The sequence below is a fragment of the Pristis pectinata genome, chromosome 16 (assembly GCF_009764475.1).
Source record: "Pristis pectinata isolate sPriPec2 chromosome 16, sPriPec2.1.pri, whole genome shotgun sequence".
NCBI classification, from domain to species: domain Eukaryota; kingdom Metazoa; phylum Chordata; class Chondrichthyes; order Rhinopristiformes; family Pristidae; genus Pristis; species Pristis pectinata.
This window is the reverse complement of record NC_067420.1, coordinates 30,570,632-30,591,640: the sequence shown is the minus strand read 5'-3', so window position 1 is coordinate 30,591,640 and position 21,009 is coordinate 30,570,632.

Sequence of the window (21,009 nt, the reverse complement as noted above, 5' to 3'; positions counted from 1 at the left end):
CTCCTTCAATGAGGCACTGTGGAACATCTTTTCAATATTGCTCCAGAAGCTCTTCTATGAATTAATGAAATCAAAATAATAACTATTCTGCTTTGTGCCTTGGCTGTTATCAAGCAGTGTGAGGCACTGATCTTTTGTGCTAATGGCCAATTGGGGTCGTCACGTTGTGAGGAAAATAATTTCTTAAACATTCGATTTTCCTAAGCTTTCGCTTAAAAGCAATGAAAAATTGCCACAAAAGAAACTAATGAAAATATGTATCATTGACATGACTATAATGTCAGACTTCCTGGCATTATAATACATTGCAATGTGTTTTGACAGCACAGAGAAAGACCAGGTTGAATACTGATCAGCTAAAATTGTCAATAGTACACAGGAAATAATTTCGTTAAACTGTCTGATTTATTATTCCAGTCCATACTCATAAACTCCCCGAAGAAATAGAGAGGGAGCTAATTTGTATCATGAAAGTCCAAAGTTGCAGCTGTAGGTCTCTACTGAAGTGTCTGACAGGATGTGGAGAACACTGCACGCATAAGGAATCATGTCCAAAACTAGACAGCCATTTCTGTACATCCCATTAGCCAATATCCTCTTCGCCATTCTACGGTTTTATGCCAAAGGCTATTTTAATTCTTATTCTATTCTTGCATTTTCTACTTGTTTTAAGTTTGGATAAAAATGTTACCTTAAATACTAAGCTATCACAGGGGACCCATTGTTCAGCCAAAGAGTTATTAGATTGAAAATACAATCAGAGTCAAAAGAACTTCGGTGCATCAAATCGGTTTGGGAATTTGAGAGACTGAAATTGATATTGCAAAAACCTAATCCTGTTCATTCAATTTCAGTCTTAGCACACAACAGGCCTTGATATCAATCAGTTAGTCAGTAGTGAAGTTACTTTGAATGTATGCATCCTGAGAAACATCCCTTTGTGTCTGCAGTTAAATGAATTTCAGATAAAGCATTGTTCTTACACAGTAAGTAAAGAATTCTGAAGATTTTCATCTTGGAAAATGCTTCTAACAAGTGAATTCTAATTAACTGAGTCGTAATCCTATTTGTTCATTTTGTAAATTTGTACAGATGAGATTTGGAATTGAAAAGACATAGTTGCAATATCCCATAACCACAGGGAAAGGCATTAAAGACAAAGATGTGTACAATGGGTTGTCCTTGAAGGATGGTGTAAAAGAGTGAGTCAAGAATAAAAGAAGATAGCTGGAGTTTTTGACCAGCTAACCACTGGAAAACTCAAGGCAACTTAGCACTTCAATGAGGATTTAAATAAATTGGTAATATCTCTTATGAATAACAAAGTAACATAAATCATCAAATCATTGGAATGAACTCGGCAGGAGGAGTTCGTTCTCCCCATCATGTCCATGTTATTCAAAAAAGAACTATGATGACTTATTCCACATCCCAGCTATTGGTAAGCTAAACCACACAAGATAGTCATCCTGGTACTTCATAAATGTAAGGAGAGTTTCCGTCTCTCCCATTATTTCAGGCAGTCAATTTCCTGATCTCTGTCATACCATGGGTGAAAGAAATTTCCTCAACCATCCTCTGATTCCTCTACTAATCAGCTGAAGTCTATGTTCATTGGCTATTGGTGACTCTACTAAGTGAAGTTGTCTCCAGTGTTCACTGTGTCTAGGCCTTTTAGTTTCTTGTACTATAAGTACATGTCCCTCTGTCCTTTCTGTTGCAGCCATTCTTCCCCCATAACTTAACTTCTCCAGCCCTGGCAACGTTCTTGCAAATCTTCTCTATATCCTCTCTAGTGAACAGAACCCTACATGGTACTCCAGCTGTTTTAACAAGAGTTTGATTCTAGCCTGACCTTCTTGCTCTTATGTTCTTTGCCTGACCAATAAAGGGAAGTATCCCACATGCTGACCGAACCCAGCTAATATATTAATGAATTGGATGAAAATGTAGGTGGCATTATCAGTTTGCAGATGACACTGAAACTGATGATGTGGTGGACAGTGAAGGAGGTTACAACAGGATCTAGATCAACTGGGAAAGTCGGCAAAGGAACAGCAGATGGAATTTAATCAGACAAGTGCGAGGTGATGCATTTTGGGACATTAAACAAAGGCGGGACATACATTATAAATGGTAGGGTCCTTGGGAATGTTGTAGAACAGAGAGACCTTGGGGTACAAGTATGTAGTTTCCTGAAAATGGCGACACAGTTGAACAAGGCAGTGAAGAAGGCAAATGGCTTCATCGGTTGGACTATTGAGTACAAGAGTTGGAAAATCATGTTACAGCTATACAAGATGTTATTAAGACCATGCCTGGAACATTGTGTGTCATTCTGGTCACTATACTAAAGGAAGGATATGATTAAGCTAGAAAGGGTGCAGAAAAGGAAAAGATGTTGCTGGGGCTGGAAGGCTTGAGTTATAAGGAGTGGCTGGATAAGCTGGGCCTGTTTTCCCTGGAGCAAAGGAGGCTGACGGCTGACCTTATGGAAGTTTATAAGATCATGAGGAGCATAGATAAAGTGAATGGTCACAGCCTTTTTCCCAGGGTAGGGTTGTCTCAAACTAGAGGGCATAAGTTTGAGGTGAGAGAGGAAAGATTTGAAGGGGACCTGAGGAGCACATTTTTCACATAGAGAAAGGTGGGTATATGGAACTGGCTGCCAGAGGAAGTGCTAGAAGCAGGTACAATTACAACATTTAAAAAAACATTTGTACAGGTAAATGGTTAAGAAAGGTTGAGAGGGATATGGGCCAAACACAAGCAAACTAGCTCAGGAAGGCACCTTGGTCAGCATGGACGAGTTGGGCCAAAGGGTCTGTTTCCATGTGATATTACTCTATGGCTCTAATCTGCCTGTCCCATTATTTTTATTGATCGACATTCATGCACTCTAAAGTCCCACAATGTTTTCCATTTAGTTTATATTCCTTTGCCTCATTTACTTTCCACAAAAGCATTACTCCTCATATCTCCACATTGTATGTGTCAGTCTTCTCCCATTCTTCTCTTGCAGTCTATTAATCATACAGCCAATTTTTGCACCATCTACAAACCTCTTAATCCTTTAAAGTTCAATAATGCATACACCACAGAAAACAAGGGATGCAGTCCCAAGTTCTGGGGAACTCCACTGTAAGAAGGCTTCCAGACTCAAAAACACCCATTGCCTTATGTTTCCTGCCATTGAACCTTTGTTGGATCCAAACTGCCATTATCCTTGGATTCTCTAGGCCTTTACTTTTCTGATCAGTCCATAAGAGGCTCAGCCAAATACCTACCTAAAATCCATGCAGACTGCATCAAATGCACTACCCTTGTTAACCCTGCTTGTGACTTCCTCAAAAATTCAGTAAGTGAGGCATGACCTTCCCTAAAAAAGTTCACATTGACCGTCCATGTTTAGTCAGTGCCTTTCTAACCGATGAGTTACACTGTCCTTTGGAATTTTTTCCAATAAATTTTTCACGACCAATAAGAAGTACAAGGAAGGAAGGGTGACTAACAAGGTTGTTGGCATCTGTGTGCCAGAGCTTTCAGAAGAAACTGAGGCAGCACAGACACAAACCTTTATTATTTGTCTCATTAGCGACAATGCATTCGATTCTTCTGACTTGCTACATGCTGTTCTCTTTGTATCATTTAATCTCAAGTACAGTGCAGACAGATAATGGTTGGGCACTTCTGTTGTCGACTAACCCAAGCCACTTACAACTAGTTAGTGCTTAGAATATTGATAATGACCATCTTATTCTCACACCTCCAGAATTCCTCAATGTACTGGAATATTTTGGCCATTTTTATGCCATCGTGTTTCATGATTTAAGTCATGTTACAACCAATTTCTCAGCAAATTCAGGCCCTTTCCTGTGGAACCTACCTAAACTGATGTAGACGTTAAATCTCCATTGGGCGCATAAATGGTGATCAGATGTTAAACTAAATCCTTAGCCCAGGAACTTTATAGTCAATTTTCTTTTTAAAAATTGAATCTCAAATTGGTATAATAAGATTTGAACTCAAATAGCCTTGAATTTACACTCATGCTTCTGGGTTATTATTACAGAAATATACTGCTTGACTACCCTGACCATAAATTGGGCCCTACACTAGCCATAGGATCAAGAAAGATAGAAGCATTATGGTTGCCTCTATGTGAGAGGTTGCATCCCTTTGAATGTTAATGGAAATCCGCTGAAAAAAAGCACAACTAAAAGTACAAAAAGTACAAGAGCGAGGTCTACAACACCTGAAGGTATGTTATCTGCAGTATTCTGAACTGCCCCGAAACCCTCCAGTTGGTAAGAATTTATTGCAGACCACAGCACTAACTGTTCCTGGGTATCACTATCTTTAGATATCAGTAACATAAGTGGATGGAACTGGAGGTGGGAGGGTCTGAGTACATACTAGTGCCTCTGCTTCCTCCTGCTACTTCAGCCTCCTCTTCTTACCTAAGTCTTCTCCACCTACCTCCATCTGAATTAGACTTTCTGGAGATAGGCCAGGCCACCTATGAGAAGAATGGAAGCAGAGGCAATCAATGATTTTAAAAGGGAATTGGATTGCACAAAGAAAGTAAACTTTGTGACAATCCAATTCTCTCTGATTGGATTGCTTTACAGAAAGCCAGTTTAGACTCGATTGGCAGAGTGGATTCTTTCTGTTCTATAAGATCTCTATGATTCTACAATTGTAGCTTCATAGCAAAGCTCCCAGCATCAAGGGTCAGCGTTGACTGAGCAGACATGTTGATTTAGTATCCCACCCTTTTCTCTTGGCCCTTATATTGGCAGAAATCAGTCTCGTCACAGCAAGAAGTAGTAAATTCCAAATATGTCTTTTGATTTAGGTGCTCGTATGAGGAATTAAATTTTATAGGAGGACACCTAGGAAAGCTTTACTTGAATCTAAGCCATGTGAAAGAAATTTACAACAATGCGAAAAGAGCTTTGTGAAAGCTAGGAGAATATAACTTGACCATGATTTAGTAAATGTGCCAAGCTACAGAGTACACTTTGTAAAACTTGCCAGGGCCTACAACCATCAAAATGCTTTCCTTCTTCACACTGGACAAAACAAGGGATAAGGAGAGCCCAATGGATTTATCATTTGCATTTTACTATCTTAAAAATAATGCTGCAATCAATAAACTCTAATCATGGTCTGCATTAGATTACTCTGGGCTGTGTGCTGTGAATAGCCTACAGTCAAGAGAGGCTGTTAAAGAACTCAGAGATATAACATGGTACGAGTTACCGATGCATGGCTCAGCTAAGTATTCCAGTTTCCTGTGAAACAAATTTTTTCTTCCCATCTGTTTGATTTACTTATTTAATAGACTTGGTATTAGCTTTTAATTAGGAAAACGGCAGATATCTATCTGTCACTAATTCAATAAGAGATGTGCCAACAAATAAGTCGCCACTCATCAATCACAAAATTCTGCCACAGGACCGAGATCTTCAAATTCAATGTGGGTTGGCGAGAAGTTCTATTACTACAATGGGGTATTTGACTATTTCTGCAGAAATATATCTTTTTGGGATGGAACTCAGTACATTAGTGCAAGTATTACGGAGCCAGAATGGAGAGTAGAACTATTGACAAACTGAATTAATAACTGAAAATAATGAAAACACACTGGCTCTGTGAGTGTCTGAAAGGAGAAAGGACATGTCTGCATCCAAACTAGTATCCTGTGTTACTTCTTAATTTGTTCAGATGCCAATGGACCTGAAATGTATTTTATGTGTTAGTGTAGGGTTAGAATTATCCAGTCGATGGCCTTCATAGATTAAAACACCTTTGATTATAGTCTGTTCACAGAAGTCAGGTATAGACTCCTGATCGAACCATGCTGAAGATGTATCACTTTATACCAACCAAAATCTCATTTCTGGAGAAGTGTTTTTCCCCTTGCCCCACACAGCTATTAAAGACTTGGAGAAATTAACTGAAATCTCTTTCCATAGTACTTAGTTTTCATAGATTTCTATTGAAAGTAATCACATTTCATATGATCAGAAATTCACAGTAAATACCACTAACTTGCAAAAGTTGCACTTACTCTACTGAAAGCCAAGGTGATATTTGCATTCCTAACACATCCACACTACAGTACTTGCAATCTCATTATGAACAAAGTGTACTACATCAGATTGACATTGAATTCAAAACCTTCTTTTGCATTACAGCAAAAAAAATAAACATCATTTGTTATCCAGTCAGCTGAAAATTTGGTGTAGAAGCTTTTCCAGGTTTCAGGCAAAAATGTTCATTACCAAACTGGAAGAATCAGAAAAATGTGAACCAAATAACCTGCTCAGGTGCCAACTCCTCCTTCTCTTACCCATTCTCTTTAAGTATCCTTTGCTACTCTAACAGCTTGCAGTTTCCTGGTCCTTTTCACATCAGTTGTCCATTCACTCCACAGCTCCATTCCCCACCAGGATGGCTTGTGGGACTTCTATCTTGAATGGTGGCCTAACCATTAGACCCACACACCTTCCTCTCACTGGCTGAACTGGCTCACTGGCTCCACAATTCCTTCAAATCAAAGGTGTTGCTATGAGAATCTATGTGGCACCTAGCTTTGCCAATATTTTTATCGGAAACATGAAACATTCTTTGAACCCTTCCCTTAGCTCTATTTTAGGTTCACTGATAACCGTGTCAGCAGGGCTTTTTTTTCTCACCCAATGGAATGTTTCTAACTATATTTCCATTTCCCCTTCCCTTCCCTCATTTTCAGTGGTTTATTTCTCATCTATCCTTGATTTCTCTTCATCTATTCCTAGGAACCTTCTACCTCACGATTCTGCAGATAAAATGGATCATTCTCCAACATGTTCTGCCAAGTCCAGTACCATGCCTCAACCAGACGTATTTTTCCTCCTCTTTTCAGCATTCCGAGGGGCACATTCCTTCCATGGCATCCTGATCCACTCCTCCATCACCGCCAACATTATTTCTACAACATTTCTTATAAAATTTCAGGAGATGAAAGACCTACAAATTTATTTCTCCTTTCTCATTCTCGTGGATCTCAATCATCGTCGTGGCTATCCCTCGAGGTTGAGGACGATGGTCTTCGTTCCGTTGACCAGAAGTAGCCCACAGAGTGAAGGCGCCTGTGCGTGTGTTTGTCTAACGTGTACTTGAGGTTGCACTGCAAAAATCACATGATACTTCACAAATCAACCAACTGTTTGTTGCAGCCTTCATCTGCCTTCACAGCCGTTGAGTTTGAAATAACTTCGTCCACCTGTTCCACCATTGAGGTCTTGACTGGATTGTTCTTTGTCAGGGACCCCACCATCGACCTTACCGCCATGGGTGACCCTACCAGGAGCATAGCTCCAGACGGCATAGTTCTCTGGATCTTAGGACCACACAAGCTTCTCCACCACGACAAGGTGACAATCCATGGAGAAGATCTCAATCATACCTTCCAGATGAAATAGCGATTTACTTTCACTTCCCACAATTGTGTCTAAATTCACTGCTCACAAAGGCATGCTCCATTACACTGGGAAGACCAAACATTGATTGATCACTTCTCTTACATCCTGAATTTTAAGTCACATAATTTTAATTCTCCATCCTATTCTCACTCTGACACAAAACCTAATGAAGCTGAATGTTAGCTTAGGAAATAGCAGCTCATTGTTCAACATTCCACACTCAGCACTGATTTCAGAAACTTCAACTCATAACCAAAACATCCATTTTAGAAATTAAAATGGCATTTGGTTATTTATAGTTTTCACTGTCTCTACTTAAAATCTGTTAAAAGCTCCAACCTCTTCTAGTTCCGATGAAAGGTCAGCAACCTAACACATTATCTCCCCTTTCTTCTCCCTCTCTACCCTCCCTCCACTCCCACCCCCAACACCCCCCCACCACACCCCAGCCCCTGGTGTTAGCCTGACCTGAGGGCATTTCCAGAATTTTCCATTCTTAATTGTGATTTATTTGATTCAGAATTTGTAATCTTAGACCATTTGTGCTCAATGTAAGATATAGCTGTGCTGTATTGCATGGCTGACTATGGTTTGGGGTCTATACCTTCATTTAAATACTGAGCACTAAGTTATCCATGAAGACTGATGATGCTGGACTCAGCCCACTGCAGAGTAACTGCCCAGGATCCCTGCACTCACCAGGTCTGCTATGGAGGGCTGGGCTCACTATTCTCTGTACCGTCAAGTTGGGAATTGAGGTCCCATCGGCACCTAAACCTCTGGTGGTGACGTGCAGAGGCTCCAAGCCAAGGATAATCTCTCATAGAAAGGTAAACTTACAGTCTGAACTTTATTTATTTATCTCCAACTTTTGCTCAAACTTGGCATCCTAGTTATGATTTGGGTGAAAGTCAAGGCTCTCTTTTGTCTTTCAGTTAAACCCAGCCAGCATTGCTACTTTCAAATTGAACCACTCCCAATTTTGAACCATTGCAAGCTGATAGTCTCACAATCCCTGTGGCTTGTTGAAACTGAAAGAAAAATGAGGAGGGAATGGTACACTTTGTTTGACACAAAGTAAGTTTCATGTGGTGATCCTAAATGAATTTCTTCCATGGTGGAAGTCAATGAATTAAATCAGATCCTGCCTGGCAGTTGTTCAGGATTGTATATAACAAAAGGTCAAGGTAAAGTGGAACATCAGCTCCTGCTGAAGCTGATAGGGATATGTGGTGGTTATAATAATGAAGAGTTATTTGTCTTCTGCATAATAAAATTACATCATCCATAATCAGCTTTGAAAGTAAAGCGCAAAGCTGCACATGGTGAGATTCATGTGTTTTGGAGTGGCAATCATTTCCATTGTGATCTTTCCAGAGAATATCAGTTGATTTATAAATTATTTTGTGGCTGTTCTTGCAGTAGAAACAGCTTTTGAATTACACTGAAAAGACAACCTCAATTGCTTACCAGTCAAGGATGAATTTGTAATAAATGCAGAAAGTGCTGGAAATACTCAGTAAACCAGGCAGCATCTGTGAAGAGAGAAACAGATTTAATATTCCAGGTCGATGTTCTTCCATCAGAATAAGGAAAATAAAATCAGAAATGCAATAGGTCGTGTTGCAGAGAAGGGTGAGAGGGACAGAGAAACCAAAAGGGAAAGTCTGTGACAGAATGCAGACATTGAATGACATGAAGGGTAGAGGTGCTGTTGGCAGAGAGAAGTGGTAGGCCAGTGAATATGAAAAAGTATGTCTGAGATAGGTGCAAATAAGGGAAGAAAATGAAATCTGAAATACCAGAAAAGGATAGACAAATAAACTGAATGTAAGAAATATAAGACAGGCATAGCTGATTATGCAAGATTGTCTAATCCATTGTTGAATTCTGAAAGTTTAGTCGAGCTTACATTGAGGAACCTATGCTCCTTCATTGTATTTCAGAGATAGAAATGACTCTATTTTGGTCAAGGAGCTCACTATTCAGATCAAACCTTACGTTGGGTTCAAAATTCAACATTGAATGTTCAAATACTTTAACATAATGAATATTTTGTTTGGATGAAATGTCATTTACTGCATTCTAATTTCCCTTAAGACCTGTAGAAAATATTTTCTTTCTTTCCATTAGTGAAATGATTTATGTCATCAATTTAGGATGAATAATTTACTTTCAATACAATTAATAATATTCTTATGGGTCAAACATGAAGCACGTAAGTCCAATCAGAAAAAAATATTTTAAGAATGGACGTAGCAGCTTCATCTGACCAATCAAGCAGTTTATTCTGGTTTTGCCTCACATATGCATATTGACAGTTTGAAAAACATTTATTCAGGCCTGTTGCTATCTCACTTGTTATCTGTCTAGTTTTGAAGGTAGTTTGATAAATCTGTGAGATTGATATTTCTATTCCCATGCAAGGTTTATGGAGAAGGTGAGGAGACATGGGATCCAAGGGGACATTGCTGTGTGGATCCAGAACTGGCTGGCCCACAGAAGGCAAAGAGTGGTTGTTGAAGGGTCATATTCTGAGTGGAGGTCGGTGACCAGTGGTGTACCTCAGGGGTCTGTACTGGGACCTTTACTCTTTGTGATTTTTATAAACGACCTTGATGAGGAAGTGGAGGGGTGGGTTAGTAAGTTTGCGGATGACACGAAGGTTGGGGGTGTTGTGGGTAGTTTGGAGGGCTGTCAGAGTTTACAGAGGGACATAGATAGGATGCAAAGTTGGGCTGGGAAGTGGCAGATGCAGTTCAACCCAGATAAGTGTGAAGTGGTTCATTTTGGTAGGTCAAATATGTTGGGAGAATATAGTATGAATGGTAGGACTCTTGGCATTGTGGAGGATCAGAGGGATCTTGGGGTCCGAGTCCATAGGACGCTCAAAGCGGCGGCGCAGGTTGACTCTGTGGTTAAGAAGGCATATGGTGTATTGTCCTTCATCAATCGGGGAATTGAATTTAGGAGCCGAGAGGTATTGTTGCAGCTATATAGGTCCCTGGTCAGACCCCACTTGGAGTACTGTGCTCAGTTCTGGTTGCCTCACTACAGGAAAGATGCGGAAGTCATAGAGAGGGTACAGAGGGGATTTACAAGGATGCTGCCTGGAATGCAGAGCATGCCTTATGAAAGCAGGCTGAGGGAACTCGGCCTTTTCTCCTTGGAGAGACGGAGGATGAGGGGGGACCTGATAGAGGTGTATAAGATGATGAGAGGTATTGATCGGGTAGGTAGTCAGAGACTTTTCCCCTGGGCTGAAATGGTGGCCACAAGAGGACATAGGTTTAAGGTGCTGGGGATTAGATATAGAGGAGATGTCAGGGGTAAGTTTTTTACTCAGAGAGTGGTGAGTGCGTGGAATGGGCTGCCAGAAACGGTGGTGGAGGCGGATACGATAGGGTCTTTCAAGAGACTGTTCGATAGGTACATGGAGCTGAATAAAATAGAGGGCTATGGGTAAGCCTAGTAATTTCCAGGGTAGGGACGTGTTCGGCACAGCTTTGTGGGCCGAAGGGCCTGAATTGTGCTGTAGTTTTTCTATGTTTCTATGTTTCTAAATGCCTTTCTTTACAAATTTTATTTCAAGGTTCTAGCGATAATTGTATGGTGATTCAAATGCTTTAGTATTAATGTGACTGCACTCAAGAAATACCTAACATAAGCAAAGGCATTGTTAAACGCTCAAATTCGTATAAATATGTTTTTTGACACGTTGCCTGTTAGTTCTCACCAATCTCTTTCTCCCTCCCAAAGCAATTGACTCTTTGTGAAGGTACAATTCTACACACACACAATTTGATCACCTGCACTTTGTTCAAGTAAACATCATTCATGTTCAATCACAAACCAAGCCAGATTTGACAACAGGGGACATCAAAGCTGTGCTCAACATGCCCTCACCTCCACACTCCTCAGTGAACAGTGATCAGATGCAGGAACCTTATCAAACTTTTAACTTCTTTACACAGATTGCAGTGGTCAACTGCCACCCCTGCTGAGCCCAGCCAACTCTATACAGCTGAGAATCAAGGCAGTGGTTATCCTGATCAGGATGATTTAACTTTTGTCTGGATAAAGGAGCCGTGTATTTGGAGAATCAGTTAGTTACTTAATGTATTTCAAATATTTTCAAACCTTTTTTTTTGTATGGAACATTGCCTTAAAGTTTCTCAAATTAATGACTGAGTCTCAACATTTATCATTGGTGATAGAGTCAGCCATGGGAAAACAGAAAATGCAGAAAACTCAGCAGGTCAGGTAGCATCTGTTTGGAGAGAAACAGAATTAATATTTCAGATTGAAGATCTTTGTCAGAACTGGAAAATGCAGAATACAAGTTAGTTTAAAATTGCAGAAAGGTTATGGGTGGGATGGATAGGACCAAGAGGTACATCTGAAAGGATGGGGCCAGCATTGCCATGGTGTGACTCAGTTATTGGAGCCATCTGGTTGTTAGATGGTTGTTAATGAGGAGATTTAGATAGAGAGAAAACAAACAAATGAACACGTAAGAGCTGTGAAATGCAGGCCAGACCGATAGGAAATGTCCAGTAGGTTAGGAAATGTTAGTGGAAATAAATAAACAAATAGAGTTTAACGGTTAGTTTTAGAAATAGATTTGTTAAGATATACATCCACACATGCTATCTTATCAGTAGCTTTAACTCAGAGCTTTTCATGAATTTGGAAATCTGCAACTCGACAAAGAAGTAGCTAACAATAAACAAACACTAAAATGTACTAATGATCATCAGGAGATAACAAATTAAAAGATTTTGACTATAACGTGGTGCATATTTACAGGGCTGGGAATAAGGTGCCCTATACACATTTGTAGTACTTTTGGAAAAAAACACACTTACAATATTTGAACAAAAAGAACTTGGAAAAGGGAGATTCTGGAGTTTATTATGGTAACATTTGATAATTATGGTCCAAATTGAAGATTATTGAAATAAAAATAAATGGAAAGTCTGGTAACAGCACATAAGAGAGAGAAAGGAAGTCAATGGTTGAGCATTTTCTTTTTTGGGACCTCTGGCATCTTCAGGCATTTTGCATTTATTTTAGTTTATGCTGTTTACTGTAACTGGAAAATGTACCTTTACTCAGATTGGATATTTGTTCTTACAGGCCTCATCAGGCACATTCCTTCCCCAGTTATTCACAGACATTTTCATGGCTGCAGACTTTATTGTAGCATGTGTGGGAAATCTGGAAGTTACCAATGTGTGTTTGCCAGTTTGTCATCAATATAGGCCCTCCTTACTGCAGAACATGCAACAATTTCCCCCTCTTCCTCCACCTCCTCCTCATCCTCCTCTTCATCATCCTCATCACCATCATCATCATCACCATTCCCATCACCATCATCATCTAGAGAGGCTCTGTGGTCTCTGGTTTATGTCTTCAATAAGTCTAACCCTTGCTGCAACACAGTCAATACACAGTGCAATACTCTACCTTCACTCCAAATCTACTGCCTGGCATTTATTGAGCAGTACTTCAGATCCAGTGAGGAATTTGCTCTATCTGGTTGTCAGGTACCTCTGATTGCATAGATCATTGGTTGCATTCTCTACAAGCATCTTCATCTGCATTTTAAAGGGGCAACAAACAATCTGCTGGAGGAACTCAGTAGTTCAAGCAGCATCTGTGGGGGGGAAAGGAACCGTCGATGTTTCAGGTTGAAACCCTGCATCAGGTCTGATGGCACTTGAAAGGAGCTTGTCTTGTCTCAGAGCAGCTAGCTGGTAAGCCTACAGAGGTATAAAGGAATCTGGGTAGTGCAATGGCACAGGACAATGGCATCAAGATAGCTTCTCAGGAATCTCATGTAAATATGCCACAAGATCTTTCTGTGTTGGACATCAGTTATAGACTGATGGACTGAAAGGTCTTGTGATTAACAAACACCTCCGGGAAAGATGAAGCTGCCTTCAATTACTAGACGCATTCAGTTGATGAAAACCTGCCCTCAGCCAGAGTTGTACACCAGAATATTTGGCTTTTTTTGACTGACCCCATCAAAGTCAATGTTGATATAACAGCCAGCCCTGGCAAACAAGCCATCACTCTGTTGTCTTATGCAGTTGTGTGTGCCACTGACAGGAAGACCCTAAAATAATGTCTTCAAGTTCCAAGAGAAAGAAGCTGAAGGAAGTGATGCCTTTGATAGCCACCAGTGTAACATTGACATTGGACCCAGCAGAAGTTTTATTCCAGTAAGTTTTGCTAAAGCATGATGCAAGGTCCTAAACATCCTGAAACTTTGGTGTTCAGGTACATTAAAGGACCCTGTCTGTACATCATATAAGGTGGGTGAAGCCTCTTATGAGATGCACCTCTCCACCAGTAACCCCAATGCTCTATCTCGGGACATATCCATAGACCAACTTGATGGTGTTCTGGAGTTCCTGCTGGTGTATGCTATGGTCCTCTATGTTCCAAAGTACAGCAGCAAGTTTCAGTTCACACATATTCTGCTCCAAGTGTTGGGAAACTGATCTGCAAAATTTACAACCTTAGCAAAGTAATCTTTCACAAGATCCCTGAATAAAGTCTCCTGCTATTACTCAAACAGTTTAATCTTAGTCACTTTCTTATTAACAAAAATGTCCATCAGATCTTCATCTCACTCCAATGCTTCCATGCTTTCTTTGAGCTTTCATTGGCAAGGTTCAGGAATCTCAGGAAGTCTCTACATTCAGGTATAATTCAAATCCCCTGTTAATAATCACTTGATAAACTATTGTGAACTATTGTAAGTTGGTGAGCACCATCCTCACCAAATGGAATTGTTTGCAGACTAGAGAGCACCCTGGGGTTAAATGTAGAAGATGGCAAGTCGGAGGCAGCTTCCCAAACCATTTTTATTACATTTAACCTCCCAGCCCCTCCCAACCCACATGCACAATGGAATAAAAACTGAGCCCTAAATCCTTAAGTGATTTCAAAACAAAAACATTCAATATTGATGTCTTGTAAAATTTAATCAATTCTAACTATCAAGTCCAGATACACATGAAAAAAAACCCTGTAATGTGGTGTCTTTTGCAATAACTCTACATACAGCTGCCAAGTTTACATTTTCTAACACAATGATGAACTGCATTGTGTCGACTTCTCAGCTGGAAGCAATGAAGATGTAGAGATTTTTGGATTAAGATGTAACTTCTTCATTGAGTAACTGACATATACCTGCTGCTTATTCTAAATAACATGAAAATATTACAATTTCAATGAAACAAGAGAAATAACTCAACTATAAATCAAACTAATATTTGTGAACCACAATGTGGTATTGTGCATATATTTTTGTATAATTTATCAAACTAGGAACACCTCTGGCATAATGTAGTCAGAGTTTAAGATAATGAAATCTGCAGGATCACGAGGCTGTACATGTTCAAGTCAATGAAACCATCTCTACAATTGGCATTCCTGGATAATTGAAAAAATATGACAATTTCCCCTCTATATCGTGTCAATAAGCTGAATCTCAATCAATGCTAGAACACGTAAAAGAGTATTTCTTCCATGATTGCGCAATAGGAGATAATCACATGACACAGAAGGCAGCCATCTGGCCCATTGTGCTTTTGCTGTTCTTTCAAAGAGTATCTAAATATTCCCACTCTGTTCCTTAATTTAATTTTCCCTGATTCCACCCTATCCCAGACCTGCCCCCTTCATACTTTTATTCCTAACACAATTCTGCTGAAAGGTCATCTACCTGAAACTGTAATTGTTTTTCTTTTCCCATAGTTGCAATGTGATCTACTGTGTACTTTCAGATTTCTAGGAAGCAGTCTTTCACTTTCGGAACAAAATAGGGTAATCTGATACATTTGAAACTACATTCTACCCACTTGCTGTGAATTCAACACGCTAAAAAGTTTGGCATTTGAGGGCCTTGTAAACTGCATTTTCAAACACTTAGAACTAAGAACATAGAACAGTATAACACAAGAACAGGCCCTTCGGCCCACAATGTCTGAGCCAACCATGATGCCAATTTAAACTAAACCCATCTGCCTGAACATTGTCTATATTCCTCGATTCTCTGTTTATTTGCCTGTTTAAATGCCTCTTAAACATTGCTATTGTATCTGCTGCCACCACCTTCCCTGGCAGCATGTTCCAGGCACCTATCACTCTCTGGGTAAAAATCTTGCCTCGTTAATCTCCTTTGAACTCTCCTCCTCTCACCTTAAGTCCATGCTCTCCAGTATTTGACATTTCCACCCTGGAAAAGAGACTCTGAATACCCTATCTATGCCTCTCATAATTTTATATTTTGTATAACACTTGAAAAGTTCACTTGCTAATCAGGTACATCATAGCTTTCAGAATCCTGGACCATAACAGGTTATACATACCTGCTGAATGTGTATCAGAGGTTCGGCCAATACACAGCATATTTTAGCAGTATCTGTCAGTTGGGATTTTGGTGAGTCAGGGATTTCAGTGGTGCAAGACAAACAGTGCAGCTTTATATTTAAAAAAATAAGTAATTATATACAGGAGCTAAATTAAGACAGACATGGTGGAACAGATTGGGTTGCAACTGTTGTATGTGGGATCTCTCCTTGTCTCTAAAAGAATCCATACACAGACATCTTCCTCACCTCAGAACAGAACTTTGACCCCAAATGACTACCTAAGCAGAAGTTGATGTGGGAGTCGATATAAACATTATGATCAATGATGAGTACATCTACAGTAAATGCTGGCAGCTCAATGAACTTTGGCTCAGAGTTGATGAGCTAGAGTCTAAGATTTAGACCACTGTGATGCATCAGAGATGAGGAATGCGACCTGGACACTTTGTTCCAGGAGGCAGTCACACTCTTCAGATTAAGTACTGCAGAAATGGTCAGACAAGAGGGACAGGAGGGGGTGACAGGTATGGGGATCCAGCAGATAGCACTGGAGGAGACTCAGCACTTGTACTTGTCCAAAAGTACATGCTTCTTGCAGCATGTGTGCTTAAGAGCAAAGACTGCGGGGAAAATGAGCACAGCAGTATTGTACAGGGGGCCATTCAAGTCAGGACAGTGGAAATGTAGAATTGAAAGGTAGCAGTATAATCAGAGGGATAAATTCTGGTCTCTGACCATGAGTCCTAAGCTGTTTTGCTTTCCCAGTGCCAGGGTTAAGAGCTGGAGAAGAACTTGGAACAGGAGAGGAAGGCCCAATCATCGTGATCTATGTGGGAACGAGCGACATAGATACACCAAAGATAATGGTTCTGCTGAAGGGGTATGAGCAGCTAGGGTCCAAAGCTGAAAAGTATAACCATTAGGAAAACAATCTCTGGTTTATTGCCTGAGCCATGGGCAAATTAGCAAAGGGGACCCTGAGATCAGAGTGGCTGAAAGATTGTGAGAAATGGAATTTAATTCATAGGACATTGGCACTGGTACTGGGAAAGGTTGGGATAGGGTTCATTTCCATTGGTTATCAAAAGCAAAACAAAAATGGCCAAAAACCTGAAGTAAAAACAGAAAATACTCAACAGCTCACTTGAATTGGGCTGCAACCAGTGTCAAAGCAAACAACAAGGGTTGTAGAGAGGACTTTATACTTAATGGGGAAGAGTTCTGATGAGGGGAAATATAGAAAGGTAAAGAGAAAGCAGGGAGTGAAACAGGAAATACAGAACATACAAACATGAGAATTAGAGTGAAAGCAGGGAAAAAAACAAATGATCGTTTGCCTGAATGAATGCAATATTTGTGACAAGATAGACGCATTAATGGCACAGGAGAAATAAATGGATGCAGTCCAATAGACGTTACAGAGCCATGGTTGCAAAGTGACCAAGTTTGAGAATTAAATATTCCAGCATACATTTAGAAATAAATAGACAAAATAGAAAAGGAAGAACAGGAGTTCTAATTATGAAGAATGAGACAAAGGTGGTAGGGAGAAAGGATCATAGCTCAGAAAATCAAGAAATAGGATCAGTGTTTATGGAGCTGAGAAAGAGCAAGAGGCAGAAAACATTGGCGGGAGTTGTCTGTAGGTCCATAAACAGTAATGGCAATATAAGGCACAGTAGTAAAAGAAATCAGGAGATTATAGACACATGTTAACAAGGATAAAACAATAATCATTAGTTTATGTGGATTGACTATAAGACATAGGAGCAGAATTAGGTAATTTGGCCCATTGAGTCTGCTCTGCCATTCGATCATGGCTGATTTATTTTTCCCTCTCAACCCCATTCTCCTGCCTTTTCCCCGTCACCTTTGATGCTCTTACCAATCAAAAACCTATCAACCTCCACTTTAAATATACCCAATGGCTTAGCCTCCACAACCACCTGTGGTAATGAATTCCACAGATTCACCACCCTCTGGCTAAAGAAATTCCTCCTCATCTCTGTTCTCCTTTTATTCTGAGGCTGTGCCCTCTGGTCCTGGACTCTCCCACTGCTGGAAACATCCTCTCCACATCCACTCTATCCAGGTCTTTCAATATTCGGTAGGTTTCAATGAGATCCCCCCCCAGTCCTTCTAATCTCCAGTGAGTACCGGCCTAGAGCCATCAAACACTCCTCATATATTAACCCTTTCATTCCTGGGATCATTCTCATGAACCCTATCCAACGCCAGCACATCCTTCCTTAGAGATGGGGCCCAAAACTGCTCACAACATTCCAAGTAGGATCTGACCAACATCTCATAAAGCCTCAGCATTACATGCTTGCGTTTATATTCTAGTCCTCTCAAAATGAATGCTAACATTGCATTTGTCTTCCTTACTACCTACTCAACCTGCAGGTTAACCCTTAGGGAATCCTGCACTAAAACTCCCAAGTCCCTTTGCACCTCCAATTTCTGAATTCTCTCCCTGTTTAGAAAATAGTCTACACTGTTATTCCTTCTACCAAAGTGCATGACCATGCGCTTCCCTACATCGTATTCCATCTGCCACTTTTTTGCCCATTCTCCCATCCTGTCCAAGTCCTTCTGTGGACTCACTGCTTCCTCAACACTGCCTGCCCCTCTCCACCTATCTTTGTATCATCTGCAAACTTGGCCACAAATCCATCAATTCCATCATCCAGATCATTAACATCATTACTAATGCTGCCACAATCTCTTCAGCTACTTCTGGGGTGTAGTCCATCTGGTCCAGGTGACCTATCTACCTTCAGACCTTTCAGCTTCTCAAGCACCTTCTCCTTAGTAACAGCGACTGCACTCACCTCTGCCGCCCGACTCTCTCGAATTTCTGGCATGTTGCTGGTATCTTCCACGGTGAAGATTGATGCAAATACTTATTCAGTTTGTCTGCCATTACATACCCATTACTATCTCTCCAGCATCATTTTGCAGCGGTCAAATATCCACTCTTGCCTCTCTTTTACTCCTTATATATCTGAAAAGACTTCTGGTATCCTCTTTTATATTATTGGCTAGCTTACCTTCATATTTCATCTTTTCTCCCCTTATTGCTTTTTTAGTTGCCTTCTGTTGATTTTTAAAGTTTCCCAGTCCTCTAGCTTCCCACTAATTTTTGCATATTGTATGCCCTCTCTTTTGCTTTTATGCTGTCTTTGACTTCTCTTGTCAGCCATGATTGCCTCATCCTCCCTTTAGAATGCTTCCTCTTCTTTGGGATGAAATGATCCTGCGTCTTCCGAATTACTCCCAGAAACTCCTGCCATTGCTGGTCTACCGTCATCCCTGCTAGGGTCCCCTTCCAATCAACTTTGGCCAGCTCCTCTCTCATGCCTCTGTTGCTACCTTTATTCAACTGTAATACCAATACGTCTGATTTTAGCTTCTCCTTCTCAAACTGCACGGTGAATTCTATCATGTTATGATCACTGCTTCCTTTACCTTTAGCTCCCCAGTCAAATCTGGTTCGTTGCACAACACCCAATCCAGAATTGCCTTTTCCCTGGTGGGCTCAACCACAAGTTGTCCTAAAAAGCCATCTCATAGGCATTCTACAAATTCCTTCTCTTTGGATCCAGTGCCAACCCGATTTTCCCAGTCTACTTGCATTCTGAAGTCCCCCATGGCTGCCTTAACATTGCCTTTCTTACATGTCTTTTCTATCCCCTGTTGTAATTTGTACCCCACAAATTGGGCAAATTAAGTAAGCAGTAACTGTGTGGATGAAAGTTTTATGAAATGTTTACGAAGTATGTTCAAGATCAACAGGAGAACATACAGTTTTAAGTATTGCATTATCCGATGAGAAAAGCTTAATATAATGGTGGGTAAGGGGTAAATTTTATAGAAAGATTGAAATTTACTAAGTTCAATCAGACACCAGTGTTTTAAATCTAAACGTAATAAACTACAAAGGTACAAAACCCAAAAGGTCCAGTGGTGGCGAACAAAAGTTAAAAATAGTATGAGATCCAAAGAAAAGGCTTAAATGTTGTCAAAATATAAACAGTAAGCCTAATTTGGTTTGCTCCGTCCACATGTGGACTGATGTCTCCAGCAATTTTTCTATTACCTTTGCTACACCTCCCCTAATTTCTGAACTTAGACCATGCCCCACATTTAGTCAGCAATTGTATAAAACGAGTAATTTGGCTTGACTAACAACCCAAATGGTTCATATCTGTCCTGTAAATACTGTATAAATGCAAAAAAAGCTTAACAGTTGTTCAGCAGTACCTGAAAGGATTTCTTCTTAAAGTCCTGGTGACATTGTTCAAAATGAGGCACATGGATCTAATTCTATACAATCCTTCCACTTTTAATTTATTTAAGTAAATGCAGGCCAAGTTTAATTACTATTGGGTTTGCAAACTGGAAGGTATTGTAAAATCCAGGCTGGAAAAGACAGCTAAATTACATGCTTTCTCAAAATAGTTTTGACCACCTTAGTCTTGTGAGAAGTCTCTCTTACAGATGGAACCTGACCTGCTGAGGTGCTAAGACCTTTTTTTATTGATACCATAGATTTGAAAATTGGAGAAATTGTCACTTGCAATTACTCAAGTTTCCTGAAGTTATTTACCTCTCTGCGTACTATCAAAACAAATACCAAGCTGGCATCACCCAAACTGAAATCTGTTCAACATATTCACTACATCCTGCTGTGTGCAAGATGTGTAGGAGAAAATAATAGAAAATAGCTCAAAACATATGTTGGCCATTAATAATATTCTGTTACACCATAATATATATCTTATGTTTCATGTCTATGTTTTCCAGGATATAAATCATTCAAAAAGCCAGTGCTGGAAATCTAAAATGAAAAAGACCCAGAAAATGTCAGAAATACTCAACAGTTTGGGTAGGATCTGTAGAGAAAGAAACAGAGTTCACATTTCAGGGTGATAGGTCTCAGATTCAGAATGTTAACTCTGTTCTTCTCACCACGTACGATGCCTGACCACCAAGCACTTCTAGCATTTTCTATTTTCGTGCCAAGTTATTAAACAATGTATAAGTGAGCCAACTCAAAAAATCTGCACATCTGATAATTGCCTTACTTTTAATGTCAATACTCAGTGCTTACCTGATTAACCACTAGGTTCTCAATCTACACC